The 12608-nt window shown below is 39.1% G+C and overlaps 1 pseudogene; it reads right to left on the minus strand.

The window, feature by feature from the left end:
• LOC111814381 overlaps nt 1-12608 on the minus strand; it is a 72110-nt pseudogene that overhangs the window by 37008 nt on the left and 22494 nt on the right.

The raw sequence follows: 12608 nt of genomic DNA on the forward strand, positions 1-12608 counted from the left end.
TCCAGCTGCTTCTGGCTTGGGTCTGGCTGCTGTGCTCAGCTCCTTCCCGCTGCTACCCTTGAGGGTGAACCTGTTGTGCCCCTGTGGCGAGATGTTCTGCTCCTGGACTAGCTGGTTGGATCTATCCTCTACACTCTCTGCAGGGATTGAAGCTGCAGGATTACACCCCAGGCGTGTATGCCAGGCCTGAGCTGTGCCTGGAGGGGAAAAGGTGAAGTAGGGGGAAGAGGAAGCTCTCCCACACACTCCCAGGACCTGGGCTAGGACTGGATCTGGGGGTTCCCAGATGTGGCAGAAATTCCTACTCAGCGGGCGGGGTGGGGAGTTACTGCGGAGTGGTGGGGGGTGGTCCAAGGGGGTGGGAGAGGGTCCGGCCCACGCTGCACCTGGGCTGGGACTTGTCCTGCTGGCGCAGGGTAGCAGGAAGCTGTCCACACACTCACCGGACCTGGGCTAGGACTCTATTTTCATATACTTTTAGCTAGACCTTACCTTTTGAAATAAAGCACATTCCAAGATCCTTTTTAGTGTTTCTTTTTAAAGTGGGAGCTAAAAGAAACAAATACAGCTTGTTTATTGTTGTAATGAAATTAAAGTTACCATTTTAATTATACTTGATTCAGGCAAGACCCATTAAAAAAGACCAACAGTCTAATTCAGATAAATATCCATGCCTGGATGAAATTTTATCTCCAATTAAATATGACCCTGATTATTCCCTTTAACTCTTAAATTGACATTTTTAGAAAGCAAAGAAGGAAGAGATCTATAATACTGAGAGTGAATAATAACAAGTAAAATATGTAAGATTTATTATGAGAGTTTTACACGATTTTCTTACTGAATTATAGTCAGCCCTTTATATCTGTGGGCTCTACATCCACAAAATCAACCAACCATCGATTGAAAATATTCAGAAATATATTGTGTCCATATTGATGTATACAGCCTTTTTTCTCTTTGGTCATTATTCCTAAACAATACACTATAACAATTTTGTAGAACTTTTCTTTTCCAGCCATTTTTTAAAATTAATTTTATTGAGAAACAAATAGCAATGAGACAGTTTCAAAACAGGTCAGTAGGACAGTTACAATAATGAGTACATTGCATATTGTTGTCTTCGTAGTAGTTATTCATAGTACAAGATGCATACATGATATCTTGCCCAAACACTATTAGTACAAGTCTTTCTTCTCATTGAATTAAGAGAAAGTAGCTGTATGTTTATCCTATTTTGTATATACACATACAAAATGGTCCTTCATTTGCATCCCCTTTTTTTTGGTCAGAGATGGGTATTCCATTGCCATTTAGATATTGTAGGTGTGTGAATTCAGCAGAATATTCCAATATAGTCCAGTAGTCCATAATAGTAGTGGGTTATCTGTAGGACTGGTAATGTCAGAAGTTGTTGACTTGGGCCTTTCACAGCTCAGCATATTGATATGGCTTTACTTTTTATAACTCATTTTTATACTTTTCTGCTGGATGGTTAATACCAAGATAAGGCAAGACCTGTGCAACAAGAAATGTAACTTTTGTATCTGATAAAGTCAGTCAAGTACCCTCAAGATTTATCCTGTAGCCCTGTACCGCAGTTTGCAGATCCTCTGTCATTGTCAACCATGTGGATGAGTCACGGCCATTGCTTGACCAATTTGTTCTCTGTGAAAGCCTGAGAGAATGTTCTCTCTCCATGTGACTCTCCTCAGACACACTCTACATCATCGATCACTTTCGTCTGTGGCCCCATAATCTCCTTGACCAGAAAATTTGGGACACAACTGAGTTACATGATACTACAGTACAGAATCCCTTATGTCCTGAGTCCTCACTGACCTTGAAAGGCTAGGGCCAAAGTGTTGGCTGTCTTTGCAGCCCTTCTTTTTGTCTAATTTTTGGTCTGCAAACTTAGGTTGTTAACCCCCCAGAAGAGAAGCTTAATGATATTATTACCCTAGAACATAGGCAGTTGAGCTTAACCTCACTATCTGTCTGAGTATCATACATCTTAGACATAACACGAAACAGGTATTTTCTTTTTTTTTTTTTTCGTAGAACTTTTCACATTGCATTCAGTATTACAAAAAATCTAGAGATGGTCTAAGGTACACGGAGAATGTGTGTGAGTGCTGTGTAAATATTATAGCATTTGCATAAGAGACTTGAGCATCTACAGAGTTTCTTACCCAAGTGGCTAGCATCATGCAGGATGACTGTACTTTTATTATACAAAGTAATATTGAAGACATCTCAAAATAACTAGAAATTAGAAAAGGAAAATGATACATGATTTCACTACCAGCCCTCATTCGTAGCATTTTGAAATACTTCCTTTGCATTTTTCCCCTTCCACCTATATTTTTTTCTATGTAGGAGAAAACACAATAACACACAAATTTATATTCTGCTTTTTCCAACCTCACACTATTTGAAGAGTATTTTTCTTTCCTTTTCTTTTTCTTTATGTATGTAGTACAGGCTCTACAGTGTCTACAGGGCCTCACTACACACATCAGGCTCGTGGTGATCCTCCTGCTTTTCAGCCTCCGAAGCGCTGGGATCACAGGCATGCGCCACCAAGCCCAGTCTCAATTGCTGTCTCAGTGTGCCCCAGGGGCAGGGCCGTTATGGAACTGTGGGAATCAAACCCCTGGCCCCTGCCTAAGCAGGCACTTTAATCTGCTGTGTCTTTCTATGCAGTACACCATGTTTTAAACAACTAATATCAGATAATACTAACAAGATTGGCAGGTGGCATTTCTTTTTCTTTTTTTTTTAATTTATTTATTTTGTGTGTGTGTGGCCAGCTCAGCCCACCAGGGGGCAGGGCTGGCTGGCATGTGGTGCTGGGGGATCAAACCGTGTTCCCAGTGCTTTGCTTAGCTTAGCTTGTTCTAAGTGGGTGCTTTAGACCACTGAGCCATCTCACCAGCCCAGGTGGCATTTCTTGTACAAGCATTATGTTCTCTAATGCAATACTCAAAACTATCAAATATGAAGGCCTGTATGTTAGTCATTCTCATAACAATATCTTAAAGACTAATAAATTTAATTTGGGGCTAATCCAGGTTACAAAACTTAGCCAAATCAGACAATAAGTGAAAAGGTAATACTTAGTTTTGTTTTAACCCAAAACTTGTAATCTTCATTAATCTATCTAGTGAAGAATAGAGTATTTTTTTTTCACTGATTAATCAATAACTGCAGGGTTCTTTCTAAGTTTAGACTACCAATACTTTAAAGGACAGGCATAAAACAAAGGGTTTTCTCACTCCTGCAAAGACTGAAGATCATGTGTTGAGCTGCCAAATTTTTTATTTCTCGTAGTCTTCAATTTTCATCCATCTTCTCAGCAACCTGCTCAGAGCTCATCTGAGTACACCAACCTCCTTCCAGCGAAAGCCTTCTTGTGAGCCAGCGTATCAGGCATCTGCTCTTCCTAAGGCAGTGTCTCTCCTGAGGCAGCACACCTCCCTGAGACCCTATGGGACAAGGATTAAACCTCACACCCCTCTATTTCTGGCTGGGGAATTCTCTTGTACCGAGAAGTTTCACCAGAGAGATGCTCTGTGTTCACTTTCACTGAACTTGACCTACATACGCATCTGAAAGGAAATAACATGTCACACTGAATAAAATGAGTGTGTTACAGTAAATTTCACAATAGGAAGTTTAAAATGTACAGAATTGAGGTAATCTTCATTTTCCCCCCATTGGAAATTTTGTAACCTGATTTATTCTAATATTATTCTATTAGTAATAAATTGAAAAGAAAAGGAAGCATTCTGTCCTTTCAGAAATATCAATTCTTGCTTTATTCTCCTAGCAATCTCATTCTGGTTTTTATGCTGTAATGAAAGGACCATGCCCTAGAAAATAACTCATTTAAAAATCATAAACATGAATAATGTATTTATAATTTTTATTTAAGAGGTCACACAGTATTTGGTGCAGCAGCTATGAGCATAAACAAATTTTATTTGATGCCAAAAGTTCAAATGACTACGAGGTCCACCCCAAGTGAAACAGATGGCTGTGCTGACTGGGACTTTGGTGCCTACAAGACCACAGGCATGGCCCAAGGGCGGGTCAGCCCACTCCACACTTCTCTGTGGTCATCTTGTGGGAATTAAAGCCCAGAGCTGCTAAATATCATTTTTAAAAGAGACCCAGAAGTCATAATTTTATATAAAATTCTACATATTTAAAAGTGTTGGACTACACTTATATATACTATGTTGCTCAAAATATATTAATGGTGGCTAATATAAGGGTGGCTTCGGCCTGGTGGTTAGTGTGTGATTTCTACTGAGATCCACATCATATGAATGATCAACATCAGACATTCGATGCCTAAGTCTTGCATACCTAGTTACGGAAGTTATTTTCTGTGAAGTCAGATGACCTTGTGCATTACCTCACCACCAGCTGAAAGGCATCCTGACTCAGACCTGTTCTGGCCCGCAGTCTGAGAAGTGAGTGGTTACAATTAAGCAGTGTGATCAGTTGGTCCCATCCATGACCCTCCTAGTGAACATGGTCTTAGCCACTTGAGTCCATTTTGCACTTCACCCAGCTGGTCTTTGGAGGTAAATTCAGAGTATCTAAGAGAAACGAACAGGCATAGGTATTCCATTATTAACATACCTATCAGTAATACCTCCAAAACTGTTAGTTTCAATATTATTAATAAATCAATGGGAAGAAAAAGTTTTGGAAATTACATAATGATATTCACTTTCACAGTCCATTGAATGTTTTCTTTTGGCAAAGATGGTTCTTATGGCCATCTTTATGGTTATCTAGGATCCCCCCAAAGCGTCATACACTCTTCGGAGGTAGGACTTTTTTGTGGTGGCTGGATCCAGAGTGTGCAAATATGGATTAATGGTGCAATGATGGGAACAGTCCACTGATTGGCTTAGCGGTGTTCTGGATGTGGATAATGGGGAGCACCATCCTGAGTGTGGGGAGCACCAATTAGTAGGCTCATAGCCTGGATGGAATAAAAGAGGAACTGAAAGAAGGCTTGCCGCTCACTCCCTTTGGCCTGGCCTGGATGTACCACTTCTCTGCTGCAGCTCCCCTTGCCCTGACCCCCTCCCTTGGAGCCAGCTGATCATAGACTGCAACTTCAACTGTCAGCTAAGATGACCCTTTGCTCTTTTAACTCTGAGTGTTGGGTTCTTTGGCTCAGCAATAAGAAAAGCAACAAATACAAGGTTATATTACATGAATAAATTAATTTATATGAATAAGACTAGTAAATTTGTTCTCAAATTCCTACTACAGTAGTGAGAATGCCTCAGAAACCATTTAAGAGATACGTAAGGATTTAGGGAGTCCGATGATTGCCATAACTCAAGTTTGGCTTAATATATTGGTTTAGTTACTGGTCACCAAAATACATATGTAATCATAGATGTATGATTTATTTGTCCAGATCTTATTATGATAAAATAAGAATTTGGGTTAACCATGATGTTATCATGGAAAACTTGTCAGATTTGGATATTGAGAAATGAAATTCAAACTGCAGTATTTATATTTAATGTGACATACATTACATCAGGTAGTAAAATCACATTGTAATGGCCTCTCAACAACTATATGAGGCCTGTTTCTCAAGCTAAGGTGAGAAAATTGAAGTTTGAGAGGAGTTAAAGTTTGTGAAGCTTTTAAAAGTAAGGATTTAAGTCTGGGACCAATAAATTCCAAAGTGTATGCTTTTCCCACTCTAAATAATGTTGCTTCATGCATAATCTATAAAAATAAAATCCTGCATATTAAAGTTTATGAGATAAAATTCCACCATTTCTTGATATACATACAAACTTATCTCTAAATGATTCATTCAGAGTCCTCCACTGAATGAAAAATTCAAGCTTTTTTGCTAAGGGGTATTTTAATAAATAATATGTTTCTTTTATTATTAGATTTCCTTGTAATATCTTTCCTCCAAGTGGCTAAAAACACATTTAATTTCAGCAGTGAATCACTATTTTTTTTTTTTTAGCTAACTCATTGTCTGTCCGCTTTTACAATGTGCCTGTGATTGCAGCAGAGGGTGGGATATGGTAGCCTCAGAAACCTACATTAGAGCGCAAAAAAGATGACAGATTAAATGAATGTCACACTATTGGGTTTCACAGGCTATAAATGATACCTGGGCAATTGCCTTTCACAATGTATACAGGCGCCTTGTATGGTATACAGGCGAAGACCAGCCCAGTTTTGAGCATGCAAATGCTTTTTCATGTGATTAAGAAGGAGCAGCAATACGTACACAGTATTACTCTGCCACAGATACCTGGGCTTTTTGCTATCCCTACCTCACACCATAACAAATTCTACCTTTTATAGGAGACAAAGCATCCAATCTTCTTTTTACATTTTCCAAAAACTCTGACATCATGGTGTTGATTCAAATAACTGAACCAAAATTGTAGAGAAATGCTCAAGAGTTAAGCAACTCACTCAGTATGAACTGTCATCTATCCTTTTGTTCAACAGAACTACACTCTCAGCTATAAAATAAACTATAAATAGTTTTTCTGGTCATTACTTAAGTGCTCAGCCAATACAGGAGAGCGTGAGTTCAGAGAACAGAAAAGGAGAATGGATTGGATGGTAAGCCTCAGTTTTTAATGGTCCTACCATCATAATTAATAGAAATTAGTTTTTTTCTCTCTAGAAACTTTTAGAATTCATTTCCCTTATTAAATCAAAACATCTTAGTTTAGTAATCTTGCATGTAAAATTAGCCATTGAATTTCATGGACTGTGTTATTGAGCTGTAAGTTATCTAAGCTCTGAGGTTTCAGATTTCAGAACAGACAGGAAAAAAAAGGATGTGTCAATAGACAAATAAGATATGAATTACCATTGGATTAAAATATAAAAATGATGAAACAAACAATAACAAATGTATTCATGTGTTCAAGACCTTAATTTAGGTTTCAGTATGAGAGAAATTCTAAAATTTCTAGACTGCTAAATAGCTAGGTCCTAAAAAAAAGAAACAATAATCATAAGAGTCACACAGGTTCACTTAGATTATTTCATTTTAAATTAATGTCTTTCATCTTGCTAATAAGGCTAATAGATCAGAGAAATGTGGACAGTGTTGTGCCTCTTGATTTCAGTAAAGCTTTTAGCGAGTTTTCTTAAGACAGGCTGTTGAACAGGATGACAGTGTGGCTAATTGGATTTGCTTCATTATTATCCACCGCATTACGAGTTTTCAGACATTATGTTTATAGTCTAATAACAGGAAGTCCTAGTTTCTAGTGGATATCTTTCTCTAGTGATAAGAATAGCTGTCATGCTTCCTAAGTGTAAGCTTGTCACTCAGCTTATTAGGGCCCAAAGGTCGGTATCTAGATATGTAGCCAACCTGTCTCTGCCTCAGAACAGAGGCTCTGCAAGTAGCATGGAATTTCTAAGTATAGAGCTGCTGAACAAAGCTCTCTGGACCCCTTGAAGCTCTTTAAGTCTGTTATCAAGGCTCCATCAGGCCTCTGATTCCTACATAGAAATGGTATCCCATGGAGCTGCCAGAGGAGCTGAAAACGAGTAATGAATAAACTGAGCTGAAGTAAACCAGACCAGAAGATGAAAAGCATCAACCTCTGCTGCAGAGACCTCTGTTCAGGGTCCTTCAGGAGGAACACACCCTGAGGAAGGCTGTGCAACCCCTCTAGAAAGTGCTCCTGCTTAGTCTGAGTAAATGCCCATCTTGTTTAACTACTACCAAAGGCATTCTGTCTTGGCATGTCCATGTAGTTATGGTCTTTTTGACCTTTGCCCCTTTCTTGGGAAAGATGAGCTGAAATGAACATTGATCTTGGTAACTCCAGAGACTGGAAATTTCCAAGTGATTGGATGCCAGAAACAATGCTTGAGTAGACAGCCCAATGGAGGACTCAAGTTGGTATCCAGTCAGGGCAGCCAGTCCACTAACTGGATTCGGGTACACTTCTCCAGCGCTGCTGTCTACAGACTTGGTGATGCACAAGGAAGTTTCCAGGATTAACATGGAAAAGCCAACACTGACTGGGGTCTCTTCTGCTCCTTTTCAGAAGACCAAAACCCCATAACTTCCTGTCCTAATCATGGTAAAGTCTAGGCTGGAACCCAGGCATTGGCTTATGAAGGAAACATCTATCTTTAGGAGAGCTTTACATACTTCAACAGAACGATTTTATATAAATAGAACTATATTGAATGGAGAGTAAAACAAACAGCTTCATGCTCTTGTACACACTTCCGGTCACCAGATGATGCTCATTTTTTCTTCAGAAACTCTAACTTAGGATACTACTATGATTTTTTAACTATAATGGCTTATATCTATATGTTGCCCTAAAGCCTCATGCAGCCATAGATGGGGCTCTTCAGAGGTGGCTGGACCTCCAGTGTGGGATGCTACCTGCCCTAAGGGTGCGAGTGCTACCTGCCCTAAGGGTGGGTAGCCTGGATAAGATATAAGGAACAGGAAGAGGCTTGTCACATGTTGCTTGCTCTTTACTGACTTCTGCCTGCTGTCCTGTTGCCCTGTGATGCCCCTTGCCATGCTACCCTACCTTGAAGCCAGCCAACGATGCACCGAAACCTCTTTCAACTAGGAGCTAAGAAACATTTGCTGCTTTAATGCTGGATGTTAGGTATTTTTTCTCAACAACAAGAAAAGTAACTAAGACAAAAAGTTAGCATTGTTTTTTCTTCCCTTGACTTTTTCTCTTTCCTCCCATGCTTTGTAATATTCCAGAGGTAAGGAGGAAAAAAATCTGGCCTCAAGAAAGCCAGCTAGACCCTCTATTTCCAAACCTAAAATGTACTTGTTTTGTTGTTATTTTAGAACCTGAGGGACACCAATGCAGTTATAACTACTCAAAAGAATTTCTGAGCTGACATTTTTTTAGCTAGCAGTAGAGTTGTGCAAAAGCTAAATCATGACAACAAAAATAGAGTCATAACAGCATCAAACCCTTAAGTGGCCTGACCATCTCTCCTTAATTAAGCTATGTTTCTAGGGAAGTTGTGGCCTCTGTCTTCCTCTGCAACTGTTTAGAGGACTGCTCAGTGTGTCTCACTCACTTCAGGTAACGCAGCAAATCCTTCCCTCTCACTTTCTTCATCTTTCCTGTATCACTTGTCATTTTGAAATCAAAATAACAAACTCCACCTGATGTAAAATCACTGTCTAAAAAACTCTATAAAACAAGATTAATTACTGGATGAATGAACATGTCAAATATGAATGTAGACATCTGGTAGCACAGCTATCTGAAAAAACATAATTTGTATAGTCACAAAGATGAATATGAAAATGAAAAAGGCATCTATGGCAATGAATACAGGCTAGCAATGTACAGAAAGTATTACTGTATTTTGTGCTTTATATATGTGTATATGTGTATTTATAAAATCTCCTAAAAAGTTCAATATGCTAGTAACTGTTCCAAGGAAGATTGATTTGTTGAATTTTCCTTTCTTTTTTCTTTCCTTTCTTTGTAGTCTTATTTTTGTAACTGTCCATGTTAATCATGCCTGTATTTAGCACTTAGTCAACTCTGTCTATTGTCAGCTTTCTCCCAGTATATGGCAACTTCCTGGCCAGCAGGTGGAACACCGGTGCCTACCTGGAGGCCACCATGGCTGTCACAGTAGCATGTAGTGGGTGTGTAATAATTTTTAGCTAAATGGGATTAAACTGAGAACTAAGAACTAAGAACTTGGCAATTCTCCTTCGAACAACCAGTTCTAAGGGGAAATGCAAATAAGAAAAACTGAAATAGACACTGAGATTCTTAAATGCTTTTTAATGCTCTTATGAGAAATAATAACAAAACATGCCAATTCTTGAGTTGCTAATGACATGTACTAAAACTATCTTTATGTGCTTCAACAGTACGATATTTTCAGAAAAGTACTGTTCTCAAACCACAACGTTAGTTGGCATCAGAAAGGATGAGTTAGAATCTAGAAAATTTAGAAGAAGGTTGGTGGAGGAATTTTCTGATAGCTAGGAAGTAGCTGTGATATAATTGAAAGAATAAATATTGGGGCCTCAGAGATAGCTCAGCAGTCCAAGCACCTGCCTAGGTAGGTGTAAAGACCCAGACTTGATCCCTGGCACTGCATACTGTGCTGGCCCCACCCCAGTTGGGTTGAGCTGGCCACCACAACCCAGCTGAAGGGTGTACACCTGTAATCCCAGAGATGGGAAGGCTGAAACAGGAGGATCACTAGGAGTCTGAGCTGTGTAGTGAGACCCTGTACCAAATACATAAAAATTAGAAAGAAAGAGTAAATGTTAGAGTTGGAGTCAGAAGAGAAAATTTAAGTACAGACATGTTACTGATTTTGTGACCTTGCCCAAGTCTCTACCTTACCATTAGCTTCCTCATCTAAAATAACAGGCTGAGCTACATCCCGCGCCTTCCATCTGCTTCCATCATTTGCTTCGGTAGCTCATCAGGCCCCCAGCAGCCAGCACGGTGCAGCAGATCTATAGCAAAGAGGACTTCCAGCAAGCCCTGGTTGCTGCAGATAAACTTGCAGTAGCTGATTTTTATCCATGTGGTATGGGCTTTGCAAAATGATCAGGCCTTCCTTTCATTCCCTGTCTGAAAAACATTCCAACGTGTTGTTCCCTGAAGTAGACGTGGATGACTGTCAGGATGTTGCTGCAGGGTGTGAGGTTAAATGCTGCCAACCTTCCAGTTTTTTTTTTTTTAAAGGAGGAGAAGGTGAGTGAGTTTTCTGGTGTTAATAAGAAAAAGCTTGAAGCCACCATTAAGGAGCTGGTCTAACCGTGTTTTCTTAAGAACATAACTACCAGCTGTTTAAAATTTTTAATATTTTTTATTTACAAAAAATATGAAGTATGGAAACTATACCCAACTGCCATATGATTATAAATGAGAATAAAATATTAATTTTATCCTTTAAAAATAATGGGCTAACTATATTTTTCAAGATGCTTATGGGAATTACATGAAAAAATTAATGCGAGAGTATTCAGAGTTGGCCATTATAATCCTGTGATTTTCCCTTGGTTGCCTCCATCCTCAGTGTGCAATGAATGACAAGTGCTTCCTCACTGGAGAGACTCTAGGGTAGGAGCCACACTCACATGTACATGCGCATGCAAGGCAAGAGGGACAGGGAGGGCTGGCACCCGACAAGGTGCGGGGCTTGGGGTCGGTGGGCTTAGCAGAAATCACAGCGAAGGAGCTCTGGATCATTGGCAGGGAGTGATGAGAAGGAGTACTAAAGAATGTTTATTAAGTATCAGCAAGGACTGCATTTTAGTTGATTTCACAATTTTTTAAAGAAATCAAGTAAAAGATTGGAGCAATTCTATAATCATTTTTAATTACTGAATTTTGTTTCTTCCACCACATATAACACATAAACTGTGAATATGAGGGTCTTTTATGGAACCCCCAAAATCAAAGGAGAAAAAGCACAAAAGTGCTTTTAAAACTGTAAAGTATTGGCTGGAGAGATGGCTCAGCAGAATAAGAGCTTGCTGGCAAGTGCAAGGGCCTGAGTTCAATCCCCGGTTCCGCCAAGAAAAAAAAAAAATAACCCTATAAAGTGTTATGTAAATACCAAGCAATATCATTACTGTCCCTAGGACACATGTGCTTACAAAAAAACAAGTGCTTCCTGGTTCACGCAGGTGTGGGATCCGCTCCTTGCAGGAATGAGTTCTCTCAGTGCAAGTGTTCCATAAAGGATTAATTTCTTTTCTATGCAACATTTTAAATGAGTTATTAGAATTATCTGAGTTAACTGCGTGTTTCCTGCTTTGTTTTTCCTATCAAACTACATAAAACCCAAAGACAAATAGATTAGGCATTCCTCAATCAAGAATTAATTTTATCAATCACTCTTATAGGTGCAACAGTATGCCAGGAGCCATAGCATCATAAAAAAGATCATGGAATATTCTTATGTTAAATTATTATTATTACAGAACCACTAGAAATCAACATAGATTTTTCATGATATATGGCAGACCACAAATGCTTTCAGCAGAGAGGGGCAAACAGTGAGGGCTGAGTAGTTCAAAGGAGGAGGCAGAAATCTCATCTTGAGAATCTCCAGAAGATTTTTGAATCTAGCAGTTAATTGGAAAGATTCTCACCCTGACTAATTTTATATACTGATACCTGTGAACTAAGCAACTGCACTGCAGATGGTAATCCGTAATAGTAGTTTCATGCTTGGAGTGCCAGTCATTCTGGTCTTCTGAATACAGACTGCTTGTCATGACATGCCAGTTTCTGCTGTGCTGTCTCTCAGGTAGATGATTGTTCAAAAAGAAGAGGGGGGTGAATGAAGGCAGGAGACAGGAAAAGGATGTTGCAGGACTGTCCTACTTCAAGGTTGTATATGGTTAGATTTTTGGACTTATGTGTAAACATAAGAAGTATATAATTCTCTATGCCTATTTTTAAAAATATATTCTAATTTTTAAATGTTTTTTCATCATATTCTGTAGGGACTTAAAGTTCAACATATCTAAACCAGCTATTCCTCTACTGGGAATTTTTCCAGAGGATCTGAAAACATCATATCATAGGGAT

Source organism: Octodon degus, unplaced genomic scaffold (genome assembly GCF_000260255.1).
Source record: "Octodon degus isolate 3935 unplaced genomic scaffold, OctDeg1.0 scaffold00009, whole genome shotgun sequence".
NCBI lineage: Eukaryota > Metazoa > Chordata > Mammalia > Rodentia > Octodontidae > Octodon > Octodon degus.